Here is a 15862-nt window from a genome sequence, read left to right as displayed (position 1 = left end):
AAACAAACCAAAAAACTCTGCAACAAAGAGTTCCACACTCAGCTAGTGACTTATTTAGAGCAACAGTCAATGTAATGAAATTCCAGTAACATAAAATAATTTAAGAACCTCTTTGAAGTTTCTTCATTTATCTATTTTTAAAAAGTGGCAAAGCCTGGTGATTCTTGCTCTCTGAGCTCAAGATTTTGTTTGGAATATAGAATATGTACATAAAACAATGTGGGCATGAGTAATAAGATTTAGCCTATAGTGCCAAATGCAGGTTTAATGTGCATAAGGATACATGTTAAAAATATCTGAGTCTGCTCCATTTTTGAAGGAAACAGGACCATCATATTGGTGAGCAATGGTGAGAAATGTTGTTCATCATCTTTTGCATGAAAAAGGAACATTGCCTGGAAGTACCTTAGACAAGGGAGGAGTGAACAAAGGAAACCCTCCAGTATCATACTGAGGAAAAGGGTCTATTTGATTTTAGAATCAAGAGCTCAGAAGCAATCTAGGCCAGCCCACTCATTTTACAGATGAGAAAACTGAGACTCAAGTGGAGTAAGTAATATGCCTAAGGTCATACATTGTAGTATCAGAGTCAGGATTCAAATGTAAGTGCTCTGATTCCAGAACCAACACTTAACTATTCGTCCTCCTTTACTTAGTCCTTATTACTGAAAAAACTAGGACCAATGGTGGAAGTTACAGGAACTCATTTTGAAAAAATTTTCTGGAGGAGGACTTTTAGAGTTCTTCAACAATGGAATGGGTTGACTAGAGAACACTAGAAGTATTCAAGCACAGGCTGATTGACCATTTAATAGGGATGCCTTAGAGAAAATTTCTCTACAGTGAATCATAGAATGTTTCTGAGGCTCAGAGAAAAGAAATACGGTAACATGCCCAAGACCACAAAATAAGTTATGCCACAACTGGAACTAGGACCAGCTGTCCTGTGGTCAGAGAGATTGGATTAGATCATCTCTACAGTCCCAGCCATCTCTAAAATTCTATAATTCTATGACTGCTCTTCAGGGAAGTTTAAAGTGGGCATTCCATCTTCTCCGTAGCACACTTTTCCTCTTCACACAAATCTATGTTTAGCCAGAATTATGTGGCAGAAACATCTTCAGCTTGCATGTGGCGATAACTATTAGATCTGTCATCAGGTCTGATGAATAGCACATGGAAGACATTCTCATCTGTGCCAACATTATAGACCAGGTCCTTACGAGTTCCCTGCTGAACATGACTGTCTCAGGAAAATAATGTTCATAAGACTTCCATCTTCAGAGCTACAGTACCCTAAATTTTTCAGCTGTTTTCTTAAGTGTATAGGTTATATATAGCCTTCTACTAGTTTAGACTAGGACAGGCTTCAGAACTTCACTGAATTCTGATGAAAAACCCTTCTTTGACAGTAACCGGGTAGGACACCAGAGAAACTAATCACAGAAAGAACTGTGCAGCTTGACAAATGGACAGATGTGAATGGCCTAAAATATGGTCAAAAGAGGAGAGGTTTTAAAACAAGATTATGTATTTTAACTCAAAGAGGATATGTCATACATTTATCTAAATTTACAAACTACAAAGTTTAAGAAAAATAATTTCCCAATGTAGAGTACAAAAAAAAAAAAACCAAAACCACAGGTTATTAGAATAGAATGTAAGCTTCTTGAGGGCACAGATTGTTTCATTTTTGTCTTTGTATCCCTAGTTCCTAGCACAGTGCCTGCCTGACACCTAGTTGGCACTCAAAAAATGTTTATTGAATTGGAGTAGCCATATTCACCTCTTCACGGAACTAAAGGAGAATGGGCCGACACAAGGACACTCAAATTTACTTAACATCCATGGATGGGCTTGTGCAGCCAATATAAATGCTCATTATCTAATCACATTTGGCTATGATTCATTTTTGTAAGAGAATGTGAAGGCCACAGTTATTGTTTATCTAAGATATTGTAGTTACCATCTTGGCTTCCAAAAAAATATAACTAGTACAACAGCAGATGGGCATAAATTTGGCAGCATTTTGGGATGAAGCAGAATTGGATGTGGAAAAATAACCATCTAATTGAATGATCTGAGGAGCATCTCAGGGTATATGGAAAAAAGAATACTGCAATCTGTAGATATCTATTGCTGAAGAGGCTCAGGTAAGCACTTAGACATACAGCCAAAGTCTGTATAGTTCTGTGAAAGGGAAAATCTGAAACAAATGAGGAAACAAACATATGAGCTTCTAAGCACATCGATCTATTAAGCAATGCATGCCAATTGCATAACAAATCAGGACCAGATCTCAGCTTGGCACTGGACCCTGAATACAGGGGAAGAGAGATTTTTATGCATTAAAAGAAAATAATTAACAGGGCAGAAACTAGCACACAAGATTAGGTAATCTGATTTCTAATTGGAGATAAGGTCAGAGGCTTTCTGAGTTGGGAAGGGGAGAGAAAACTGGTACAAATCCCCGAAATCAGAAAAAGAGGTGTCCCACTCCCTGACAAGTGTCTGTATTCAATCAAAGGGGACAAGGAAACATTAACTGATTGGCCAGTCAGGGCCAGTTTTCAGATAAGACATATGGGTTGCTTGAGATATATAACTGTAAGAGAACTCCTTGAATCAGTCTTTGGATCAGACTGGGTTTCTGGTTGGCATAATGTACGTCCTTAGTTAAGGGTCTCTAACTAACAAGTAGAGGTGGTCCAGCTTCCCAGCCATGGAGTGAATTCAAACAATGCAATAAAGTTTTCTCACAAAACAGAAAATGGACAGTCCCATGAAGAGGTGAATATAGGAACTCCAACTCAATAAACATTTATTGAGTGCCAAGGAGGTGTCAGGTAGGCACTGTGTTAGACACTAGGGATACACAGGCAAAAATGAAACAATCCCTTCCCTCAAGAAACTTACATTCTATTCTAGTACAGATTGGACTTAACTGAATTAGAAAGAGCTAGATCCAAAATTATAAATGTGTCTTACTTTGAATTAAGGAATAGTGATAAATCCTTCCAACATACAATGATACTATCTTAAAAACTATTATACTCTTTCTTATTCTCATCGGATTTGGCTTAAGGAGGGAATAACATACATACTCAATTGGGTATGGAAATCTACCTTACCCTACAGGAAAATAGGGGGGAAGGGGATAAGGAAGGCATAGTAGAGGGGAGGGCAGATTGGGGGAGGAGATAATCAGAAGCAAACACTTCTGAGGAGGCACAGGGTGAAAAGAGAGAATAGAATAAACAAGGAGGGGTATAGAAGGCGGATAGGATGAAGGGAAATATAGTTAGTTTTTCACAACATGACTACCATGGAAGTGTTTTGCATGACTACACATGTATATAACCAGTATTGAGTTGCTTGCCTTCTCAATGAGGGTGGTTGGAGAGAGAGGAAGGGAAAAAACTGGGAACCCAAAGTTTTAAAAACAAATGTTAAAAACTGTTTTCATGTGCAACTGGGAAACAACATATAAAGGCAATGGGGTAAAGAAATCTATCCTGCCCCACAGGAAAATAGAAGGGGAAGGGGATAAGAGAAGTGGGAAGATAGAAGGAAGGTAGATTAGGGGAAGGGCTATTCAAAATGTACACCCCCCTCCCTACCCCACTTCACCCCCACCCCCGCCTTGGGGTGGGGGGAGAGACGAGATGGGGAGAAAATTTGGAACTCAAAATCTTGTGGAAGTGAACGTTGAAAACTAAAATTAAGTTAATTTTTTTAAAAAAGAAACTATTACACTCTTCAGGAAAAAAACGTGGATAAAAGAATAGTAAATTTATTCAAGTGACTAAAAGCAAATAGTTATTCTTTTTAAAAATTTTGTTTTTAAGGTGCCTGTAAACAAAACCTAATATAGATATTCAGACAATATAAATATACAATTGCAGTATCTGCTTTAAGCTTTCCTGGCTTTGGAAATAAAAAGAAAGTTGGGTATGCATGCTGTTACACGAAAGGAAAGAGCTCCATCTACTGAATTACTACAACCTTTCTTCTGGTACTCTAATGCTTTGGCAAAAGACTGGTGTATGCTCTGCCACCCAAATAACTTTTTCTCAGCTCTCCTGCGGTTCTTTAACTCTTTATTATTTATAAGTAAGTCTCTAATCAAATTATTTGTTTTGCTTCTTGGAATCAACCAGTTTGATTCAAATCATTCCGTAATTAATACCAGTATGTAATGCTCCTTTCATTATTTTATGTATTCCAAGTCCAGTCTCTACCTTAATTACTATATTGAATGATATCATCTTAGCACCAAGGGATGTTGTAACGACATCCTCATTATAAATTCATACCCAGCTTTCCCACTCTCACAATCAAAGGGCCCTTCCCATACTGCTCCCTAAGGAACTGCTAATTTCTGTATGGGAACTTTATTTTTTATTCAGCCATATCGATTTTCGTTAAAAAAAAAAATAAAGGCATGAAAATCCCTTCTGTTGCACTGTTTTGATAAAGACTGTTCTCACAGGCCAAGATATTTTAGTGCTGTGGTTAGTTTTTTTGCATCAATCGATAGGCAGTTCTCAGCCCAGGATCTAGAATAGTACACAGAGAACTATGGATAGAACTTAATTGTCGAGAAAACTCAGACTAGTCAGTGTATCAGTCTGTCCATCCATAAACATTTATTAAGTCAGGAACAGAGCAAAGCACTGGGGATGCAAATACAAGCAGAAGGGCTGTTCCTACCTTCAAGGAGCTTACATTCCAGTAGGGGAAACGGGTAGAGACAAAGAAAGATTAAAAATACTGTCTCTATCCTCCAGGAGCTCATTTTCTTATATGAGTCTATATGCAAATAACTATGTTCATAAAAGAAATATATATATATAATATGTATGTATGTATGTATTAATATGTTACATAAAATCTCTTCCAGTTTGAATCTCAAAATAATGTTCATTTAAAAGCTCATATTAATTGCAATCTATCTAAGACCTAGAGCAGCTCGAAGAGACTCCAGAGGATATGGAGCCCTAAGGTACCCCCCTCCCCTCCCCCTCCTCCACCCCTCCCCGATAAACTTGAGACCCTGGAGGGCCTGAGAGGCTTTCCCAAGGTCTGACTGATAATAAACAGCAAAAGTGGGATTTGAACCGCTTTTCATTCTCTCCTAAGACTCTTACAACACTTTGTCCCTCTTACCGCTACCGCATTATTAAAAATACTATACAGAAAAGATGGTGGATAGGGGGGAAGAGGGACCACACTAACCCACAGCTGCCTGGTCTTTTGGATTATTCATTTTAATTCTTCTCCGGAAGCAGAATGTCACTTTCTTATTGACGGATTTTTTTAAATCGGTTTCAAGGTTTTCCACAGAGTGGTAAAAATAAAAACAAAGAAGAGCGGGAGCTACAACGCGAAGCCTGGCGAGAGGCGAAGCGTCTGGACCTTGGAGCTGAGACTGAAGGGGAAGGGGCGGAACCTTTATTCAAATATTGATTGGACAAAACTTATTACGTGAAGAGGTTGAAGACACTAATAGGTCTACAACAAAGCGCTCACCAAGTTCCCTGGTGGTCTAGTGGTTAGGATTCGGCGCTCTCACCGCCGCGGCCCGGGTTCGATTCCCGGTCAGGGAAAAGAGATTTTGCTTTCCGAAACTTCGGTGTTTTCAGTTTGTTGGCAATGCCTGCACATGTTAACTTCTCTGCTTGCGTGTTTTAAAGCTCTTCATTTCACTGTTCCAAGAATTATCCTAGGCGCGAGGGACACAAATACAAAACAAACCTTGCTCTCGAGGCGTTGTAGGTTGGTTATGAAACTCCCATGAAAGAGTTTTCAACTTTTTTTGTGTGTGCCTTGATGTCCTTTGGTAGTTTGCGTGAAGTCTATGGACCCCTTATCTGCGTCATGCTTTAAAATGTATAAATTATAATACACAGCATTACAAAAGAAATAAATTATATTGAAATACTATTATCACAATATTTAAAACGAAATCTGAATGTATGCACCACAGCACACTGCTCAAATGCAATCCAATCCATCAAGTGTGCATTAAACACTCCGTGCTTGGCACCGTGCCAGGCGCTAGGGGAGATACAGTGAGGAAATGAAAACCACCTCCTCAAGACGCGCACTTTCTACTGTAGGTAAGTACACATCTGATTATTCTGAGAAGGGGAGAGGGAGGCAGGGAGACAGGGAAAAAGGGAGAGGTAAAGAAGAAAAGATCCAGAGAAGGCTGCCCGTAGGAGGTGCATCTGAGCCGAATCTTGAAGGAAAGCCGGGATTCCGAAGAGGCAAAGCTAGGAGATCCCAGGGCATTGAGAATGACTTTGGGTACAGTCAAAGTTAGTTGAGCTCTATTTGAATAATTCAAAAAAGTTTTTTTTTAAATTTTCGCTTTTTTAAGAAAAAATCTTCAGCTCCTTGGCATCAGTATTTAGAGCTGAGGAATTAGAGCTGGAAGTGCTCTTAAAGACAATTTAGCACCCTAACCCAGCCTCCCTTCATTTCATCAATGGGGAAACTGAGAACCAGAGGAGATTGAGTGATTTGCTCAAATTCACACTAGGAATAGTAGAAATTGAATCTACATTGTAGGTTGGCTAGGTGGTGTACTTTTCTCTGTTAGAGTCTACCGTCCAATGGTAGGAAAACTTTCTTGAAGTATAGTTGTAAGTCCACAACTGTTGGATGTGTGTGTGTGTGTGTGTGTGTGTGTGTTTTGTTTTTGCTGTTGCCACTTTCAGTTGTCCCTATTACCAGGTTCATTATAGAGTAGTGAATTTTTAGTTATTTAGGTCATTAGGCCAGCCTCTTACTTCAGTCCTGAAAATAACAACCTTTCTGTTCTTAATTTCAGGAGAGAGGTAAAGAGTATGTGTGCAAGAGAGGCATTTCCGCAAGCAGAAATGGAGACTTTAGGGACTAGGAAAGAGGAGTGGGAATGGGAAGTTGGCCTTCTTGACCTGTGACTTCCAGAAAAAACAACGATTCTGACTTATCATCATTCCCAAACTTCCTTCTCTTTCTGACTCTGCAGCTTCCTTCTCCCATTGGCTAGTTCTTCCCAGATCCTCCATTTTGTGGAAGGCTTCAGTCCTGCCATCTTTTCTTCTCTGGATTTCACCATCATGCCCTTATCTGAGTCCTCCCCCATTAGAATGTAAGCTCCTTGAGAAGGACAGGAACCATCTTTCTTTTTGGCTGTATTTGTATGGGAAGTGCTTAGCACAATGTCTCATACATCCTAAAAGCTTGGACATTTGACTTTTAGTTAGAACTTCCACTAGAAAGGTGAGATGAACAGAAGAGAGGATGCAAACTAGTCACTAATGCATAATTTAATAGCACTTTTTAAAAGTTTGGTGCGTGAGGCAATTGAAACTACTAATTTATCTACTTATTCCACAAGTATTTAATGAACATTTACTATGTTCAGAACACTGTGTAGGGGATTATCAGTGGGTTAAAAAAGAAGTGGAGGTATCTGACTCTGAGTTTAATGAGCTATCTGATGGAGAAGAGAAGATCCAGAGGTGGAACAAGGAACTGGATGATATAATTAGGTGTCAGTAAGAGTGCCACTAGAAATGATGTAGAGCTTCAGCCTCAAGGGTAATTCAGAGTGCCTGGGATGGTGAATAAAAGATACACTAGAGATGTGCTGCAAATGATGAATAGCATTTGATTATTCTGACAGAATGATGAGTTCAGTTTTGGACATGTAGATTTTGAGGTACCAATGGAATATCCAGGTGGAGTTTGCCAGCAGACTGTTAAAAATGAAGAACTAGGTCTAAGGAGAGAAACTGAGGAGAGACCTACATAGAGAAACTAGAATATGGATTTGGAAGGTATTGGCATAATAATGGTAATTGAAGCCATAGATATGGATGAGATGGAGCAAAGGGAAGAGGAAAAAATGAGCCTTTGATAGACCTTTAGGGAAAACCTAAACAACAAGAGTAGAAGGAGGAAGATGAACCATCAGTAAAGGACAACCTGGAGTTTTTAGGTAGGTAGGAGAACCAGGAGAGAGCAGTGTCATGGAGGCTGGGGGATGAAAGCATATTATGAAGGAAAAGATGACCAGCTATATCAAAGCAGAAGAAAGATCAAGCAGAATGAGAAATGGAAAAAGGAAATTGGTTATGTCAATTCACGTGTTGCGAATAACCGTATCTTAGCCATAGTCTTGGGGGGACACCCGCCTTTAGGGAACAGAAGAAGAAGGGTAAGTAAAGGCAAGAAAAAGGGAGCAGACAGGTAGGAGGAAACCAGGAATATCTAGTGTCATGGATTCCTAGGGAGAAGTAAATTTCAGGGAAGGCTCAGGCAATAATGTCAAATGATTCACATAGTAGGTGAATAGTAAGTATATAATAAATGTTGCATTGAATTTTAGAAGGTCATTGGTGACCTTTGAAAATGTTGCTTCAAAAGAGTGGGGGAGGGGTAAAGGATTAAAGAATGTAAAGAATAATGATGAAAGTTGTGAGGAAATGGCAGTAGTGTATAGGATGGATTGGAGTCGGTGAAATCCTAACTCCCAGCTTCTATTGTTGTTGTTCAGTTGTTTTGACCCTATTTGGAGTTATCTTGCAAAGATGCTAGAGTGATTTGCCATTTCCTTCTCCAGATCATTTTACAGATGAGGAAACTGAGGCAAACATGGTTAAGTGACTTGCCAAGGGTCACACAGCAATTAGGTGTCTGAAACCAGATTTAAAACTCAGGAAGATGAGTCTCTCAGACTTCAAGGTTACCTGCCCCAACTCCTAGCTTCTGATTTATGTCAAATCTCCCACCTGATGGGTATTCCCTTAGACCTTTCACTGACAAGCTCATGACTCCCTCACCCCCTTTCCAGGTCTAATTCCTACTTAGCATATTAATATAACACTATAGGCCTGCAGATTCTGTGTTTTAAAAAAAATAAGGGATTCTGATTGTTCTGTATGAAAGTTTGCTTAGGCATTAACCCCTCTCTTCTCTGGGATGATTATTTACAATTCTTTTTTTTTTTTAAGCAGGCCTTATTTATCATCTGATATTTCTTTAAACAGCTTTTAAAGTACATTGAAAGAGAGGTTTAGAAAAAATGCAAAAAGAAATTTGAAGGAGAGGTCATTTTTCAGCTCTGGGGAATCAGGAAAAGCTTTGTGGGCACTGAGCTGGGAGTAAGGAAGAGAAGGCTTTCAGTTGGCAAAAATGTGAAGGGAAATATATTCCAGGTGATGACTTGTGCATTCACTCACGTATAGAAACAGCAGAGAGTAAGCTGAGATGGGGGAATAGCTAATTGCCATTTTGTCTGGAAAAAGTATACTCTGTGAAGGGGAATAATGTAGAATGAAGCTGGAAAGCAAAGTTGGAACCCTATTATTGAGGGTTTTGCCTTCAAATCTAAGGAGTTTGTATTTTATTCTGGATAGATTAGACCTTCAGGGAACACCTGAACAGAAGGAGCAGAAGGAGGAAAATAAACCACTAGTAAAGGAGACTGAATAGGAGTTTTTAGATAGGTAGGAGAACCAGGAGAAAGCAGTGTCATGGAAGCTGGGCAAGCAGAGCATATCAGGAAGGAAAACGTGACCAACAATATCAAAGGCTAAAAAAGATCAGGCAAGATAAAGAATGAAAAAAGGCAATTGGATAGGTTAATTCACAGGTTAATTCACAAAATAATCAACTGATGATTACTTTGGTAGCTTTCTAAAAGATGATTTTTTTGAGGATAGGGACAAATCAGGAAGTCCGATTAGGAGGTTATTACAATGGTCCAGGTAAGAGGTGGTGAAGACCTGCATTAGGGGAGGTAGCCAAGGCAGGAAGTATCAGGGAGAGATTCTTTGTAGGTGTAGTGGACAGAATTTGGCTAATGCTTGAATGAGAGAGATGAGAAGGAGGGAGAGTCAAAGATAACTTCAGGGTTTTAGTTCTGGATGACAGAGAAATAGGGAAATTGGGAAGTGGAGATGTCTTGGGTAAAAAGACAATGAGTTCAGTTTTGGCCATGTTCAGTTTGAAGTACTTGCAGGATATACAAGTACAGATATTTAACCAGCAATTGGAATGCAGGACTAGAGTTTGACTGAAGTAATAATAAACAGCTGACATTCTTATAAGGCTTTAAGATTTGCAAAACACTTTACAGATGTTATCTAATTGGAGCCTCATAACACTCCCATGATATGAGTATTATTATTAGCTCCACAAAGAGGTTGAAGCTGGATAAGTTGAAGCACTCAGGGTCTGAGGTAGAATTTGAACCTTGGTCATTCTTGTCTCATATTCTGTTTCGCCATGGCATCTCAAAATGGGAGCTAAACATGCAAATTCAGGGGTTATTTACACCAGGTTGATCACTGAGGCCATAATAATAATAAAATATAAGACTGTGTCCTTTTTATACTTATGGAAGGTTTTATATATATCAATATATATCCATACACACACACACACACACACACAGGCAGAGACACTGAAATGAAAAAGAAAAGGTATTTTAGATGCAAAGGAAAAATTCCATACCTAAGAAAGGATCTGAGGCTTGAATAGCAGCTCAATTACATATGCAAAGGCCAGTAAAATTAATAAACTTGACCCAGGGCACGCAGACCTCTTCTGTATCTTCCTCCTCAGCTAGGCATCTGCATAGGCCCTAACAGGAGTCTGGGAAGTGTAACTTGGCCTATTAGGAAGACAACAATGACAAGCTATTATTGAGTACTTGATATGTGTCAGGGACAGAGGTAGCTGGGTGCCTTAGTGGATAGAGCGATGGGCCTGGAGTCTGGAAGATCTGAGTTCAACTCTGGCCTTAGATGCTTATTAGCTATGTGACCCTGGATAAGTCATTTAACCTTTCTTTATCTTATTTACAGTATCTTTACCTAGAAAACCCTATGACCATGGGATTACAAAAAGTCTGAAGTGACTAAATGATAACAGCAACATGTGCCAGTTATTTTGCTGAGTCCTGGAGATACAATGAAAGGCAAAAATAGTCCCTGCCTTCAAGGAGCCTACATTCTAATGGGAGAGACTACATGCAAACAACTTTGTACATATTAGATATATTAATATCTAATTAATTAGATTAATTAGATATCTAATTAATTTTAATGTACATATTAGATATCTTAAGGTGCTGTACCTTATTGAGGCACCCCTGAATCAGGATAAGAGAGGCTAGACCTTTTCTACCTCCTATTTAGAAGTGACAAACCTCCAAACCCAAACTGGTGGGTGGGTGGATTTAAAGAGAATGGGCCTTTACTAGTAATACGCTAAGGATCATTGTTCTTCAAAAGAGTATTGTACCACTTCAGTGAAACCAAAGGCTAAAGGGAATGAAAACTACATTAAAGAGTGAGCGCATGGAATCCAATGGACTGTTCCATGAAGCAGCAACGCCATACCCTGTAAAGAGCCCAGTGGTTAAAGAATCTGCCAGGCATAGCCCAGACAGCCATAGTCAGGTAGCAGAGCAACCTTCTTAGCCCAGTCTGGCAGTAGTTGCTGCCCAGAGGCAGATGGACCTTCTTGGCTCAGACCCCTAAGAAGGTCCTCATCACCTCTCATTGGACTACTGTAATAACATTCTCCAGCAGCAGCCAAGACCAGGGAGAAGCCAGTTCCGAATCAGAGTGACCTCACCTAGCAGGGTATGGACTCTAGTGACTGCCATGTGTCAAAAGGTTGCCAAAGGTCAAAAAGATTTGAGCTGAGTAAAAATCCATCACATTTGGCAATTAAAGGTCATTGATGATTTTAGTGAGAGCAGTGTTAGTAGAGTGGTAGGGCATGGAAGCTAAATTGAGGAGTGAATAGGGAGAAGAAGCAGAGACAGCAAATTTCGATGGTTCTTCCCAGATGTTTAGTGAATTGGGGAGGGAGATGTAAGTCAATATGCCTGAGGACATAGCAATGGTAATGGAAAGGGTTGTTTTAAATCCCTCATTCATTTACTGACCCATTTATTCATTCATTGTTTGTTTTTAAAACAGGGGAGACTTGAGCTGTTTATAGGCAAAAGGAAAAGAACCAATACATAGAAAGAGATTAAATATGAGATTGGGAAATGATCAGTACATTATGTTCCCAGAATATGGGAAGGGATGGAATCAAGGGTACAAATGAACTTTTGTTACATATAAACCCATATCTTATTTTTACATGAAAACTAGAATGTTCAAAACTAGATTCATACTAATTCAAAACTAGATCTTTGAGAAGTATGATCTCATGGACAGTGTCCTAAACTTGGAGACACAAAAGATTTGGGTTTGAATCCTGATAATTCCTAGATGTATGACCTTATCATGTCATTTAATTCAGCCTCAAATTTATTAAATGGTAATAATACCTGTAGTGTCTACCTCACAGGGCTGCTATAAGGATGAAATGAGATAGTGTGTAAAGCAATTTGCCATACTTAAAGCACAAGTAGAAATGGAAGCTGTTATTTTTCTTGATGTGATAGAACAAGCTGGGAAAATATAAGACTATAGACTACCTAAGGAAGACCTTGAAACTCTATTTTTGTATGTAACCTTGACTAGATAGAGGGCCTTGTCTAGGAATTTTTATACCTGGGACAAGAAAAAATAAAGGTACCCCCAACCTTGGGTCATGGGGAGGGGAATAAAGGGAATGCTGGGGAAAGGTTTTGGTGGGGCTAAAAGGAGCTCACTCCTATGAATCATCTGGTGGTTTCCAATTCAAACCAACAAGCAAAGTCATAACTAGAGTGCTGCTACTTCAAGGGAAAGTGAAATTTACAGTAGAGATCGGTTCCCTTCAGGTAGAGGCCAAATTAGGTGGGAGAAATGAGAGAGGACCGAACATAGGCCTTACTTACTATGTAGACATTTCTGATTCCTTATCATGGTAACTCCCTTTCACTTGAATTTTTCAATTTTCTAAAAAATGTGGGTGAGAGGTTAGCTGGAGGATCAAGTAAAAAAAAAAATCAAGATAGAAACTCCACAATGAAGGACAATCAACCCAGGATAAATGGGAAAAACTCATAGGGAATAACCTCCCCAAGATTTTAGATGTATATCAGTATTTAACTAACATTTCCAAAGGAGTTTGACCATAATGGGACAGTAACTGTGGAGGATGGCAGCCTTTGAGGGAGAGAGCAAGGGCACTGCAGGCTCCTAGAAATGCTTCCCCAGCCAATCTGATTGGAAATCCCCATCAGATTTCCAAATGGGTCCATGACATAAAAAAGATTTAAAAACCCCTGATTTAGGAGGAAAGATAAGGAACTCTGTTTTGTACATGTTGAGTTTGAAATTCCTATGGGTCATTCAGGCAGGTAAGGACACCCAACAGGTAAGTAGGTAATGTGCTTCTTGAACTCAGGAGATATATGAGGACTATGTATAGAACTGTTAGTCATCTGTAAACAGATAATAACAATATATGGGGATGATAAGATTACCAAAAGAGAGAATGTAGAGAGAGAGGAGAAGAAGGCCCAGAACAGTATTAGAATTGGGTTTGCTGGAGTTAACTCAAGCTCACTCGAGGAAGCTGATTGTTAAATTTTCAGTGTGAGCATTTACACTTTGGAAATTGACAAATGCTACAAATCATGTTGTTTATTGAATAGACTTAAATGATTGAGATAATGTTAATAACAATGGTGTGTACATTCTCCACTCCTCCCCTCCTCAGAATTTGTTGTTAAATATTTATTACCACATTGCTGATTAGCATACACTAATATCTAGGGGTGGGTTAAGGATAATTATCTTGCAAAGAATACTAAGAAAATGTGACTAGCCCGGTAAGAGAACCAGGAGAAGGCAATCTCGTGAAAAATGAGGAGATAATATCCTGGAGGAGAAAAGAGAACATAGTCAAAGAGGTCAAAAGCTGCAATGGTCATAGAAGAATGAGCAATGAGAAGAGGCTTTGGAGTCCGCAGTGAAAAAAGAGATCACTGGTGACCTTGGGGATAGAATTATTCATAGAGTGGTGAGGTTGGATGCCAGATAACTTGAGGAGTTAGTGGGAGCAGAAAATATGGAGTTAAAAAGAATATAAAGGATTTCTTTAGGAGATTGACTGTGAAAGGGAGGATATTGTAGATAGATAGATGTCTATATATGTATGTATGTGGATAAATATGTATATGTGAATATATCAAGCCTATGTGTATACGTATACATATGTACATATACATACATGGGTATATTGTATAGGTGTATATATTGTATGTATATACACATATATTTTATACATGTATATATATTTATACATATACACTTCTGTACATACATATAACACATATATGTATACACATACATACACACTTTAAAAAAATTTAACAAGTCAGATCCTAGTTAGGCATGACTGGTCCAGGCCTCCTCTCTCCCTGCCTTCCATGGAGGCTGACAGGTCTGACCTCTGGACTTGTGCTGATATTGATTGAGGCCTGAATGCATGAAGTGATAGGCAAAAAGCCGGAAATCTCTACTCATTTATTCATTCCAGAAGCATTATTTATTGTTTTATTAATAATTTATGTACCAATCAGACAACAACAATGTAACCTCTGGCCTCATAGAACTCACTTTCTATTGGGGAGAAACATATGTGCACATAGGATCACAGGATCATAAATTTCTAGCCAGAAGGGACACTAGAGGCTAGATAGTCTAACCTAACTCATTTTACAGATGAGGAAAGATTCTACTCCTAATCTTTGTTTTTATGTTTGTGCATATCTTTTTATTTTTCCTGTCTCTTCTAACTCCTCTACTTGACTTCTACCTGCTACCTTACCCTCCTATTACTTAATCTACCCCCACTCTAGCAATCCCTCCCTTATCCTCCCATTACTCTAAATCTAATCTCCCTTCTATATCCCCTTTTTAACCTATTCCCACACCCTCCCCTCTAAAGGTCCCTCCTTCATCTTCTCCCCCTCCCTATCCCCTTAGAGTTTTATTTCTTTCTAAATTTAGAAGATTTTATACTCTTCTAAATGTGTGGTACTTTCCCCTCTTAAACCCATTCCCGATGAGTGTAGGTTCCCAGAACAGCTCCCCTCCCCCATCTAATTCCTTTGTATTGGTTCTTCCTCTTGCACCTCATTTGTAAAAGATAATTATTACTCTTTTAGCTGTTCTTGAATGGTTTTACTGTTTGAAGTCATATCATACGCAGGTCTACCCCAATCTTCCTTATAAGTTACCTAATTAGTAGTAACAATCTTAGACATAGGTTTTATATTTTTCATACATAAAAGGTAAACATTCTATCCTTATTTAGTCTCTTGTAATTGGTCATTGGTATGTACCTTATATTTCTCTTGGCTCTTGTCTATTAAATCTTCTATTGAGTTCAGAGTTTTTTGTTTTTTGGTTTTTTTTTAAACAAAGACCTGAAAGTCTGACAATTGATCAAATGTCCATTTTTTTTTTTTATTCAGAATTATGCTTAGTTTTGCTGGGTATGATATTTTTGGCCAGAAGCCCTGTTCTTTTGCTCTTCGATATACAGTGTTTCAAGATTTGTGATCTTTTAATGTCACCACAGCTAGATCTTGTGTGATTTTAATTGTGGTACCACCATATGTAAATTGTTTTTTTCTTGTTGGTCATAGTATTTTGTCCTTGATTTTGGGGTTTTGAAATTTGACTATAATATGGTTATAATATGAAATATTGACTATAAAATGATTTTTCCTCGTAGGATCTATTTCAGGTGGTGATTAGTGGATTTTTTTTTCTATTTTTACTTTCCCCTCTTGTTCTAATGCTTCAGGACAATTTTCTTTAATTATTTCTTGTATTATTGTATCAAGATTCTTTTTAAAAATTTTTTTTTAACGTGTTTTTAAAACTTTGGGTTACAAATT

The 15862-nt window shown here is 38.5% G+C and overlaps 1 non-coding gene across 1 annotated transcript; it reads left to right on the top strand.

Moving 5' to 3' along the window:
* The first annotated feature begins 5537 nt into the window (after positions 1 to 5537).
* TRNAE-CUC lies at positions 5538 to 5609 on the top strand. Its single transcript has one exon. It is a non-coding gene; the product is annotated as a tRNA-Glu (tRNA).
* The last annotated feature ends 10253 nt before the right edge of the window (positions 5610 to 15862 follow it).

This window comes from Vombatus ursinus, unplaced genomic scaffold (assembly GCF_900497805.2).
Source record: "Vombatus ursinus unplaced genomic scaffold, bare-nosed wombat genome assembly UNPS02006779.1, whole genome shotgun sequence".
Classification (NCBI taxonomy): domain Eukaryota; kingdom Metazoa; phylum Chordata; class Mammalia; order Diprotodontia; family Vombatidae; genus Vombatus; species Vombatus ursinus.
Note: the sequence above shows the minus strand (reverse complement) of the source record. Positions and strands in the feature narration are given on the sequence as shown.